Genomic DNA, 12,594 nt, shown 5'->3' on the forward strand with positions numbered 1-12,594 from the left:
AATTAGCAAGCTTGGAAGTATCCAGACAGAACGACTCCAGTAAAAAATGGTTCATATCTCGCAAGCCATATTTCCGATAAATATGGCAACCATAAAAATGGTGTCTCCGCATGCGGACGATGCTGGCACACCCTTTTTATGGGAGCGGGAGCTTGGGAAATACCCCAGGCGTGATATCAGCCAATGGGGAACTAGTAGGCAAGTCATGAGTCCTCTCGTTCTGTAGCTAAATTCATAGCTGTCACAATGAGAGCGTTGGCGTCCGCCTACGACGCTCCCAGGCAAAGTTATGGCCCATATTCCATGTTGGGATATTGTCCATAACTCAAGCCAGGGGTGGAGCAGTGCTCCCTCTGAGGTCACGAAGGTAGGAGGGGACCTGGATTTGCCCAGGTTGATAACCCTACTTCGGCCATTTTCCAGCGTTCTTTCGCTGGGGGTCACGTGTAGGAAACATCTGTGGGAGTTCCTGGAAACCTGGCCTACAGCGCCCCCCTGTGGCCAGACGCACAAGGTAACTGCGGGAACTGTGTATGCCTGTTTGTAAACCATGCTTTATCTGTAACTGTACTCTGACATATGTATATTCTGTAGATTCCCTATTGTATATATTGTAGTTTCTAGTGTGGCTTTAGGCTGATTAAATTATATAATTAATCTTGGGCTGTTCTGTTATCTCGATCTTGAATCCCACGTCTGTGTGTTCGGCTAATAGTTACCGTGAAGCGGTTGGTGGCAGCGAGTTGTGCCAAGGATTATTGTGGGGAGGCCAGTGAGATTCGGGGAGGTTTTATATATTCCGCCCGCGGAGGTCGGGGGAATATATACCCTACTCTCACCGGGGACCCTTCAATAATCGGCATAAGTAGTATAGCGGCCTCCTTGCTTATTGTCGGGCAATTCCATAATTGGCCTGACTATAAGAGGGGCGCTAGAGAGCGCGTCACGTGCTCTGTCTGTCGGTCGGGAGGTATAAAGGAGGGGTGACCCCCCCCACTTGTTACCCCCCGATTGTGACGTACTGGTAGCCAGCGCGGGGGATTTCTGAGTGACCCCCCCGGTGGTTTGTGACAGAGACTAAAAAGAGTTAAATGAATAAAAGAACAAAACATGCCTAAAATAAAACAAAAGCACAATGTAAACAAAGCAAGCCCTCACACAGCTTTACTGACAAAAAAAATTATAGGCCTTAAATTATTGAGCACAAACACATTTGTTATTCAAAAGTAATCAAACATAACGATTATTACATTCTGTATCACTATAATTGTACTAACCCATATAAAAAAATCTACTATGCAATGATTTTTTTTTTTTTTTTTTTTTTTTAATGGTGAAATATAAATATTTTATTTATTATAGTGCAAAAAACTCATAAAAACATGAGAGGAGAATAAAGGGTCAGCTGCAAAGAGAATGGGGCTATCATTCAAGGATGGGCTGCACAAAAAGTGACAGTGACAATGAAAGGGCCCCTCTCCCGCACAGTGCGACCCACCACAGCGAAGACGCAACAAGGGGAACCAGAAGCAGCAACAGGCAAACCCACCAACAATGCAATAGAAAGCCATATGAGTCCCTGCCTGATGGCGAATGCAACGGCACAGCGCACGGACCGGAGACCCAAAACGCCACGGCCCAGCAAACAAGCACCACCTCCCCATTTGGTGGTCAAACAACCAGCCAATGCACCGCACCCACCACACGCGCACCGCCACCACAAATCGACCGGGCACGAACGAAAGTCAACGAGGCCAGCAACAACTACAGAAATTGAGTCCGCACCAAGAGACAGCAACAAATGGGCAAAGACTCCGGTGGTCACCTATTTGTTAACCACCGGAACCTTCACCCACCCGCCGCCACCCCCCAACGCAAACCCAACCTCCGCAGCCACCACTAGCCCCACCAACTCCCACCCACACCCAATCAACCTGCAACGGCAGCGCACATGTGGCGGACACAGCGCACCGACCGGTCACCCACCCACCAAATGAAGAAACAGCACCCACCCGCCGAACCGCGGCACCCCGAATCTCCAGCCCACGCACCGCGCCACCACACCCACCACCAGGCAAAAACTCAAACAACCCCCCACTACACCATCAATGGGTCCACCCGTCACCACCTCCGACCTCCCCCGCCACACCCCCACCACGGTGGGCCGCACCGCGCAGGAGAGGAGCCCCCTCTTCAATTTAAGTGTTTTATTGGTTTTCATGAAAAAAAGGACAACAAAACGGGTCATGTCATACAGATACATATTGCATAACAACTATGAGAACCAGGACCATGAGGTCCAACAGGTGAAGGAAAGAAGGGGAGAGAGGGGGCTGGAGGGCAATGCACATAGGCGCTATTGTGACAATTATCCACTACAACACCTAGAGAAGCTCCTGGCGCACAGAGTCCCCCTTCCACCCGTCTCTCACCCTCCTAAAGGAAACTTACCATAAAAGAAACTCCTAAAAAGAAAGGTCAGAAAGTGGAAAGAGAAAGGGAAGAAGACAGAAAGGGAGAAAGAGTATCGAAAGAGGGTGCCATGGGGCCTTCACCTGCCCGCCATGTTTATGTAAGGAGGTAAAAGGTTCCGATCAAAAAGGGGATTTGGGTCATGTCATGGGTTTGAGCCAGATCCTGCCAAATAAGACTCCCAGTGGGACCATTTTGTGACCACAGACTCTGCATCCCCCCGCGACTGGGCCAGAACCCTCTCCATCCGGTATATTGCATTCACCTCGTCAGTCCACTCTTCCAGGGTTGGAGAGTCTGCCTTCTTCCAGTGACGGGGTATAACCGTCTTGGCCGCCTGTAGGAGGTGTCGCAGAACAGATTTTTTGTACGCAGCCTGCGGCATAGGGAACATGTAAAGCAGAACTGCCTCAGGGTGTCTAGGCACGGTCACTCCTGAAACCTCTTTGATCGCCTCTAGCACCCCCTCCCAAAAGGACTGCAAGGCTAAGCACGACCACCATATATGCGTCATGGTGCCCCCCTGGCTTCCGCACCTCCAACAATTGTCTGGGGTCTCAGGCCACCACCGATGCAGGAGGGAAGGGACCCGATACCATCGTGATATAATTTTATAACTGGTCTCCTGGGACTTAGTAGCAGTCACCGACTTGTGTGACAAGTGGAAGCATCGCCCCCATTGTTCTCTAGAGAATGTTTGGTTGAGCTCCCCCTCCCATGCTCCGCAAAAGGGGGGGAGATCATCCAAGCCCCCGGAGACCAGCAATTTGTATATAACTGAAATGTTGTGATTCGGGGCAGTCGTTGTTGTACACATGGCCTCATAAGGGGATGGAGAGAGTGCAAGCTCGTGCGTCTGTGTGAGTGATGTAATAAAATGCTGGAGTTGGGCGTATTCGAAATTCTGGCGTAGTTTTTGGGGTTTCTCCCCCAAAATCGTAGAGAGTGGTAGTGTCCGACCCTGTGGGGCAATATGGATGAGCCGAAGAGGCGTCCGTTTAGTTCCTTCCAGGAAGCGAGTGACAGAGGCACCCGGAAGAAAATCCGGACTATCGGTCACCGGCATCAGCGGTCCATATGCACGAATCAGATCGCATTTCCTACCAGGGGCGTGTATGGTGCGCAGAGTCTGCTCGATACTGTACCCCACCACCAGTTTGCGACGGTTCAGCCGTGGCCATGTCCAAGGCAGAGTTGGCGCCGACAGAGAGCATAGATCATGGGCCAGACGCACCCATAGTTTAGACCCCTCATTATGCAACAGGTCCAGGACACGGGCATGGGCCACTGCTAGGTGATACTTTCGGCAGTCCGGCAGTCCCAGCCCTCCCGCGTCCTTTGGTCTGGTCAGAACACTACCTCGTATTCTGGGTCGGCCCTTGGCCCAGACAAACTGGATAAATAGTTGTTGAATTTTGTACCAATATGACGCGGGGATGTGGACGGGTACCGTCTGCAGAAGGTATAATAAGCGAGGCAGTACTGTCATTTTGAGGGCGCCAACCCTACCAAACCAGGACACCACCCCCTGATGCCAGGTGGCTAGATCCCTCTCTGATTTGATAAGAAATTGTTGGAAGTTAAGTGAAAACAGTTTGGACAGGTCGGATGGAATGGTGATACCCAGATATCGGATACTATTGTTTTGTGGCCACTTAAAAGGGTGTTTGGATTGTAGGCAAGAAACTAGATTTGGAGGAAGGGAGACATTCAAAGCCTCTGATTTGTCGAGGTTTATCCGGAAATTGGACCATCTTCCAAAATTATCCAACTCTGACATCAGGGATGGGAGAGCCTCAAGCGGGTTAGTGAGATAAACTAAGAGGTCGTCGGCGAAAGCCGAGCATTTATATTCATGGGTCGCTATCTTGATCCCTTGGATGTCTGGATTGGCTCGCAGGGCCGCCATGAGATGCTCCATCACTAGGATGTATAGAAGAGGGGATAAGGGGCATCCCTGTCTCGTCCCGTTATGTATGGTGACAGTGTCCGATAAGGTGCCATTGATTTTTATACGCGCCGACGGGGTGTGGTACAGTGCAAGTATTTTAGCCGTTAGGTTTGGGCCTAGCTGCAGGTGATTTAATGTTTGGGCGAGTGACTCCCATGAAATCCTGTCGAAGGCCTTCTCGGCATCTAAGGACAGGATCATCAATGGTATCCCTCGGTTGCGAGCAAATTGAATAATATCTAGAGTTTTAAGGGTATTGTCTCTAGCCTCTCGTCCCGGGACAAACCCAACCTGGTCTAGGTGGATCAGATCCGGAAGGAGAGGATTGAGCCTGTTGGCAATAAGTTTAGCATAGCACTTAATATCTACATTGAGCAGGGAAATCGGTCTATAGCTACCGCAAACGCCCGGGTCCTTGCCTACTTTGGGAATGACTGTGATGTGCGCCGCTGTCGCGTCTGTTGGAAAGAGGGCGGTGTCTGAAATTGAATTAAAAGACTCCAACATCAGAGGCGCAAGTAGGGTCGAAAAGGATTTATAGAATTTTGCTGTTAGCCCGTCCGGACCTGGACTTTTATTGCCAGGAGCACTCTGGATAACCTGCAATAATTCTTCTATCGTGAACGGGGCCTCAAGATTTTCTAATACGGCACTATTCAGTTTTTTAAAGGGGGAAGGGGGGGCATCTGTTGAGGCGTTGGGGGATACCCTAGGAGGGGGTAGATTGTACAACCTAGAATAATAGTTATGAAAGGCATTTGAAATCTCAGGGGTAGTATGAACCAGGCCACCCGATGGGTCCTGAATATGTGGAATCAGGTTTGTTGCCCTTTTGGTACGTAACGCGTTGGCAAGCATTTTGCCTGGTTTGTCGCCGAACTCGTAGAATCTGCTCCTACCCAATTGAATAATGTGACTATATGAGGAGTCCAGTAATTTCCTAACCTCCAACCTCGCTCCTAGAAGTGCTTGGAGTGTCGAGGCCGCCAGAGCACGTTTATGGAGGAGTTCAAGTGTTGTGACTTTTTGAAGAGCGTCTTTAATGGCTTGTGCCCTACTTTTTTTAATTCGAGAGCCGTGTTTAATGAAAGTCCCACGAAGGACACATTTTAGGGCCTCCCACTTAAACACAGGCGCAGTGGTGTCTGATGCGTGGTCCCCCACAAAATTTGTGATAGAGGTGCAAATGTCTGAGGTGCAGCCTTCATCCAAAAGCAGTGACTCGTTAAGCCGCCAGGATCCTGCCGTCTTTGCCATGGAAGGAACATGCATGGAACAGAACACTGGAGCGTGATCCGACCATAGGATGTTTCCAATCCCGGTATGGGACAGCCAAGATAATACATTGTGCTGCACCAGGATATAATCCAAGCGGCTGTACGAGTCCTGCGGGTGCGAGTAAAAGCTGTAATCCCTGTCCGAGGGGTGCTGTATGCGCCACGCATCATACAGTTGGAGCTGTAATAAAGATTTTTTAACTCGTTTAATTAGTGCATAGGAGAGGCTTGACCGACCCTTGGAGTTATCCATAGCCGGATCGAGCGTGATGTTTAGGTCCCCACAGAGAACCACTGAGCCCCTAACCGAAGGGAGGGCCGAACGTACCAATCCGGCGACAAAGCAGTCTTGGTTCTGATTAGGTGCGTACGCATTAATTATAGTAAATTCCTGTCCACTAAGAGATAATGATAAGACAATATAACGTGCTGCCTCATCTATTTTAACGTCCAATACTTGGTGAGGGAGTGATTTGTGTATCCCTATCGCCACCCCCTTTGAGCGTGTCTCTGGATTGTTGGCAAAAAACCATGTGGTGTAGTATTTGTTTTTAATCTTTGGGGTGTGGTTAGTTTTAAAGTGCGTCTCCTGGAGGCAGATCAGGTGTACCTTACGCTTGTGCAGGTGATAAAGGATCTGGGCCCGTTTCTCTGGGGTGTTGAAACCCTTCACGTTGAAGGATGCAATATTCAGGTCTGCCATTTAGAAGGGAATCCGGGTGCTGCAATGGAAGGGTGGCAGGTTTGCAGTTTTGGTGGACGGTCCCCATGGCGAGGTCTAGTACAGAGAAAAAAGATTAGGAAAAGGAGAGAAAAGAGGAAGGAAGACAATTCAGAGGAACAAAACAAAAGCAGAGGGAGAGCCTCCACACTTAACACTAAGCAAGTTAATACAAACAACAGGAGCATGTCCACCGCACACCGGCGGGGCAGGGGCTTCCAACCTATTGGGGGGAGAATCTGGTCAGACATCACCAAAAGACAACTCCTTTCCAATTGAGCATGAATATAGTGAGGCAAAAAACATTAGCATGGTACGAAACCATCGGCATCCCATATAAATCAATATCATGTACTATAGATATCTTAGAGAGGTTCCTTCAGGCGCGGTTCGGACTACCGCGGCTCAGATGTGGGCGTCTCTTGCCCCGGAATCTCTCCTCTCTCCGCGGAAGTCCCACAGATTGCCGATTTGTGGAGGGGTTCTCAAGAGGACCCGTGCGCATCCCCAAACCCCATGGGCGGAGCAGCGTGTTAGGCCACTGGGGGAGGAGAATCGGCGGCAAGCCAAGGCCCGACGTAAAAGAGGGCAAGTCCTCGGGTGTACGGAGGGTGAAGTACTTCGAGCCCTGGCGGACCGAGAGGGAGAAAGGGAATCCCCACCGGAACTGGATCTCTTTATCCTTTAAAACATCTAATAGAGGTTTGAGGGCCGCTCTTTGAGCTAGTGTGTGGCGAGAAAGGTCCGGTAAGATTCTAATAGGGGTCCCATTATAGGAGAGGTCAGCTTTTTTCCGGCTTGCCAGTAGGATCGCCTCCTTGAGAGCGTAGAAATGGACCCGGCAGATAACATCCCTTGGGTGGGGGTCCTCCGGATTGAAAGGGCGAAGTGCTCTATGAGCTCTGTCCAACTCTATTCTGACCCCTGGCGGGCGCCCGAGCAGCCTGTTGAAAATTGTGGTGAGCACCGACGGTACATCCATGGAAGCAATAGATTCTGGCAATCCTCTGACACGGAGATTATTTCTCCTATTGCGGTTCTCTAGGTCGTCCATATTTTGCTGCAGGGAGAACAATTGTTTGGCGTGTTCTGCCACTGTAGCTTGTAAGGCATGAATAGAGGTAGAGTTATTTTCTTGTATCGTGGAAACCGTATCCACTCTATCTGTTAGAGATGAGAGTTCCGCTCTGAATTGGGCAAATTCCAGTTTGCATTCCGCAACAACTTGGTTTGCTAGAGCCGCGATGTCACTTTTGGTAGGTATCGCCTGCATGAATGCCCGGAGGTCCGCCAGGGAGGCCGGCCTATCCTCACCCCCTGCAGTCGGTGAGAAGGCCACATGGGAGGTATGGAAGCTTGATTGTGGCCTGTATATTTGTGGTCTCCCCTCTCTCGGAGTTGCGATCATGATTGGGGCGTGAGGCACCATTCGAGTGTCAGGGCCCTCTGGAAGCAGGGTGGGATGCCTCTCAGGTGTGGCTGGGTGCTTGGCGGGGGGACTGTCTGCCCATGATGAGCCAGTGGACCATCTGGCTGGGGAGCTTGATGCTGCCTCCCCCCTCTGCAACACTTCTTGCATGACAGCCTCCTCTTTCTGCATGGGGGGCTCCCCATCCCCCTCTCCCATATGTAGGGGGCAAGCGTCCCCAGCTCTCTGTGAGACCCCGGGCTCTGTGTTTCCACCCCTATTGGGATCATAGTCTGGGGTGGAGGGGGGGGCTGGACAGACTTCAGCTATTCCCTTCTGTGACTCCGGATTTTCCATCAGGGGCAGAGGCGACTGGTGTTTCAAGCATCGTCCTCCCCCTCCCTCTTGTGCGACTTGGCCGCCGCTTGTCAGCTGCTGCAGCTGCAGGGTCTGGGGCCTGCTTACCCGGTCCGTCTTGGCTGGGGAGCTGCTGCGGCGGCCATCTTGGAATGGCGCCGCCGCCGCGCCAAGCTTCTCCATCTCCGGTATGGGGGTCCCACTCGCTCCGGTCCCACTCCTCCGGGTCTGCGCTGGGGTGCCCCCCGTTTCCTCTGGTGCCTGGGTTCCGCTCGCCGCCACGTCGGATTCAGCCGGATAATCTGGTCCCTGGGCAGGACGCATGGAGGCCCCAGGTTTTTCACTCCCCGGATTGGTGAGGTAAGCCTCCATAGTGGGCTGTGGGGACGTCGGGCGGGCAACAGAGCGGGACCGGGCCTTCTTGGCAGCGGTACGCACCATTTTGGTGTGGGGATGCCGGTGGATCGTGGAATTCTGCAGCGGAGCTCAGGAGCTGCACGTCTCTACACGGCCATGTCTAGCCACGCCCCCCAAAAATTTCAAAATTTTTATAATAAGTACAGTTTGGAATTGTTAGTGCTGAAGTGCACATTTAGTGCTGGCTTTTTGTTTTTTCTTCATTGAATTGGTCGGTGGTTGACCTCCACCTTGCTATGCACCCCAATTTGGGATGTATTCCATCTGTCTAGATTTTGGCGGTTGGTGACTGTTCACATTAAGTCATCAGGCCTTGTCCACAGGCTATTTACTTCATGCAGCATTTGCTTGGACCTGTCCCGCCCACAGCCATGACTCAGTCATGGGTACGGGATTGAAATAGACCAGGTGAGTGCTGCTAAGAGCAGTTCTACTATTCATATGTGAGGCCGTATGGCACATTTTATAAAAATATTTTAGTGTAGGACTGCCTCAAATGAGATTTGCCGTGACGTGGCGAGGCAGCTCAAGAAATTGCAATTTTTTGCCAAAAATCTCAAAATTTTTATAATAAGTACAGTTTGGAATTGTTAGTGCTGAAGTGCACATTTAGTGCTGGCTTTTTGTTTTTGCCACTTGGACTAGCCTGCATACCTTTTCGAAGCACTACCAAGTGCATGCTCATGCTTCGGCAGATGCGAGCTTGGGCAGACGCATCCTTCAGGCGGCTGTCGCCCACTTGTGAAGTTAGGCTTCGCCTACTTCTTAGTTTTTTCTGTTTATTCCCACCCAGGGACAGCTTTGGAACGTCCCATGGTCTGGGTCTCCCAAAGGAACGATAAAGAAAAAGAGAATTTTGTTACTTACCGTAAATTCTTTTTCTTATAGTTCCGTATTGGGAGACCCAGCTCCCTCCCTGTTGCCTGTTGGCAATTTTCTTGTTCCGTGTGTTATCACCGGCTGTTGTCGTGGACAGAGTCTCCGGTTGTTCCGGTTCTTACTCGGTTCTACTTGTGGGTGGCTATTCTCCTTCAGCTTTTGCACTAAACTGGCTAGGACTGGCTACCAGGGGGTGTATAAGCTCAGAGGGAGGAGCTACACTTTTAAGTGTAGTACTTTGTGTGTCCTCCGGAGGCAGAAGCTAAACACCCATGGTCTGGGTCTCCCAATACGGAACTATAAGAAAAAGAATTTACGGTAAGTAACAAAATTCTCTTTTTTTTCTGTGTCAATATGATGAAAGTGTCGTTTTTGACAATTTGTTTTTATTAATTTCTTTTATGTTACTTGCCGTATGGAATAAATAACATGACAGTTTTATAGATCGGGTTGTGGACGCAGCGATATCAATTTATGTATACTTTTTTTGTTTATTTTTCTTGTGTTTTTATTGGTGAAATGGGTTTTCGAGAATTTTGTGCCCTTTTTGTGTTTGGTTTTTTTTTTTTTACTTTTTTACACATTTTATTTCACTCTTTTTTTTTTTTTTTTTTTTTTTTTTCTTTTTCACTTTAATACTTAGTCCCACTGTGGGACATGAATATTTTTTACTCTGATCACTGGTCTCATGCACTGCAGTGCAGGAGACCTGTCAGTTCTTCACTGACAGTGTTTGTTAGACCCTGCTTATAGCAACATCCAGCAGGCCATCGTACTCATGGGTCATCAGATGAACCAAGGGTACCATGGCAACAATTGCAGGGGGGCCGATCCTACCCCAGGGGTTCTTTTAACCCTCTTTTAAGCTCTTAGAAACTGCTGCCACAATTTACAGCGGAATTTAAGGGGATAATGTGCCCCAATTGGTTCCAAAACCGGTCCGGGACGATTCCCACAGGTGTCATCTGTCATATACAGCCGTCACCCGCTGGATTTTCGACAACAGGGGCGCTATGCATTTACTTCTTAACCGCTGTTTTAAACGGCAATAAACCAAGGCCCCTAAGCATTTGATACACTTACGATTTTGCAAGTTTTCCCTTCTATAAAGAATGAAGAGGGGTATAATTTTTATTGTATGTGCACTACAACTGTGACAGAGAAAATAAATAAAAAAAATCCAGAAAATCACATTGTATGATTTTTAAATAATTTGCATTTTATTGGATGAAATAAGTATTTGATACAATAGGAAAACAATAGTTTGATATAAAACGCTGTCATGGATTAAAATACTGCAGGGCACGCAAGATTCCCCTGCTAACGCCACCACATGACCAGGCCCATTTGAAGTTCACCAATAACCAGCTAAATGATCCAAAGGAGGTATGGGAGAAGGTCATGTGGTCATATGAGACCAAAATAGAACTTTTTGGGATCCACTCTGCTCACAGTATTTGGGGGAAGAAGAAGGCAGAGTACAACCCCAAAAACACAGTCCCAATCATGAAGCATCGGGGTGGAAACATTGTACTTTGGGGGCGATTTTCTGCAAAGTGGACATGACAACTGTACCTTATTGAAGGGCGGATATATGGTGTCATGTATTTTTGCCAACAACCTCCTTCCCTTAGTAAGGTCATTGAAGATGGGCCATGACTGGGTCTTCCAGCATGACATTGACTCGAAACACACCAGGGCAACTAAGGAGTGGCTCCATAAGAAGCATTTCAAGAGTTTTCAGAATTTCCCACAGAGCCAACATTTGAAGAGTGCAGCTACAGAGCCTGTTTTCACAGTTTGGTGAAAGTGGACTTGGTGGTGTAGTTGGTGGAGTAGTTGGTAGATGCGGAGGAGAAGGAGGTAGCCAACATTGTTTTTTGTTTGTTTGTTTGTTTGTTTTAATTTAGGGGGCCCAAAAACATTGGGAATAGCAAATCAAACAAATTGTAGTAGAGTATAGTAATGGCTAGGTATGGCTGGTATACTTCTCTAGTCAGCCAAAGGTATTGACAAGTCCTGTGGGATCTACGACTGGCTCATTTTAATGAATGTGAGCTTGACCAAGTTGGTTATGGATAGGCGGACGCGCCTGTCTGTGATCACATTCCCTGCCATGCTAAACACACGTTCTGACAGTGCACTTACTGCAGGGCAGGTCAGTACCTCCACGGCGTAAAGAGCCTGCTCATTCCATCTGTCTATTTTGGAGACCCAGAAGTTAAATGGGTCAGACACATTACGCAGTATGTGGAGATGTGTGGACACATATTCTTCCACCATATTGTTGAAACGCTGCTTCCTGCTAATATGGACCATATCAGATGGTGCTGCTGGATATTGTGGTGTGCTGAGGAAGTTTTTCCACATTTCAGCCAGGCTATTTATCCATTCCAAGGTGGTGACTAAGCATCAGCTGTGTTGGTAACTTGCTCCTCCTCTGCCTTGTGCTTCCAATGAGTCCCCACTGTCAGGTGAGAAAGCCAACAGTAAATTCGCCTACCAGTGTGCACTTGTATTCCCGCATTTCCCAATGAAACGCCAGGAATAGAAGTAAGGATGGCATGTTGTCCTTGTAGCGGTGATCCAGCAAGGTTGCCACCTAGTAGTCACCACTGGTATCAATCTGGACATCTCAGCGGTCATGGAGCAGGCACTGCAGCATGTATTCACTCATGTGCCAGACTGCCCAGAGGTAACGACAAGCTGTCATTGGTGGGAGGTGTATTGTCTATGTCCTCTGTATCCCCCCAGAAACTCTCCAGAGATGCCAGAGAGCTGCTTTGGTTGCCACCCTGCTGTGAACACGATTCTTACTCCTCCTCCAAAAGTGTGCCCTGGCTGGACAGTTGAGTACCTGACCGTTTTTGGTACAGGAACTCACCCTCCGAGCCATGTGTGGATGACTATAGGAAGTGAAAGCTGCGCACCAATTAAGATAAATATGAATAAGCATAACTGCTCTATGATACATAAGGAATGAAAAATACAATTATCCATATGAAAAATTGAAAAAATGTAAATGTGACATTGTATAACTGCTGAGGATTGTTTGAAAAAAAGAGATATTTAGCTAATGTATTGATCAATTCATTACTGTCCCATAACGTTA

Source organism: Anomaloglossus baeobatrachus, chromosome 5 (assembly GCF_048569485.1).
Source record: "Anomaloglossus baeobatrachus isolate aAnoBae1 chromosome 5, aAnoBae1.hap1, whole genome shotgun sequence".
In the NCBI taxonomy this organism is placed as follows: Eukaryota; Metazoa; Chordata; class Amphibia; order Anura; family Aromobatidae; genus Anomaloglossus; species Anomaloglossus baeobatrachus.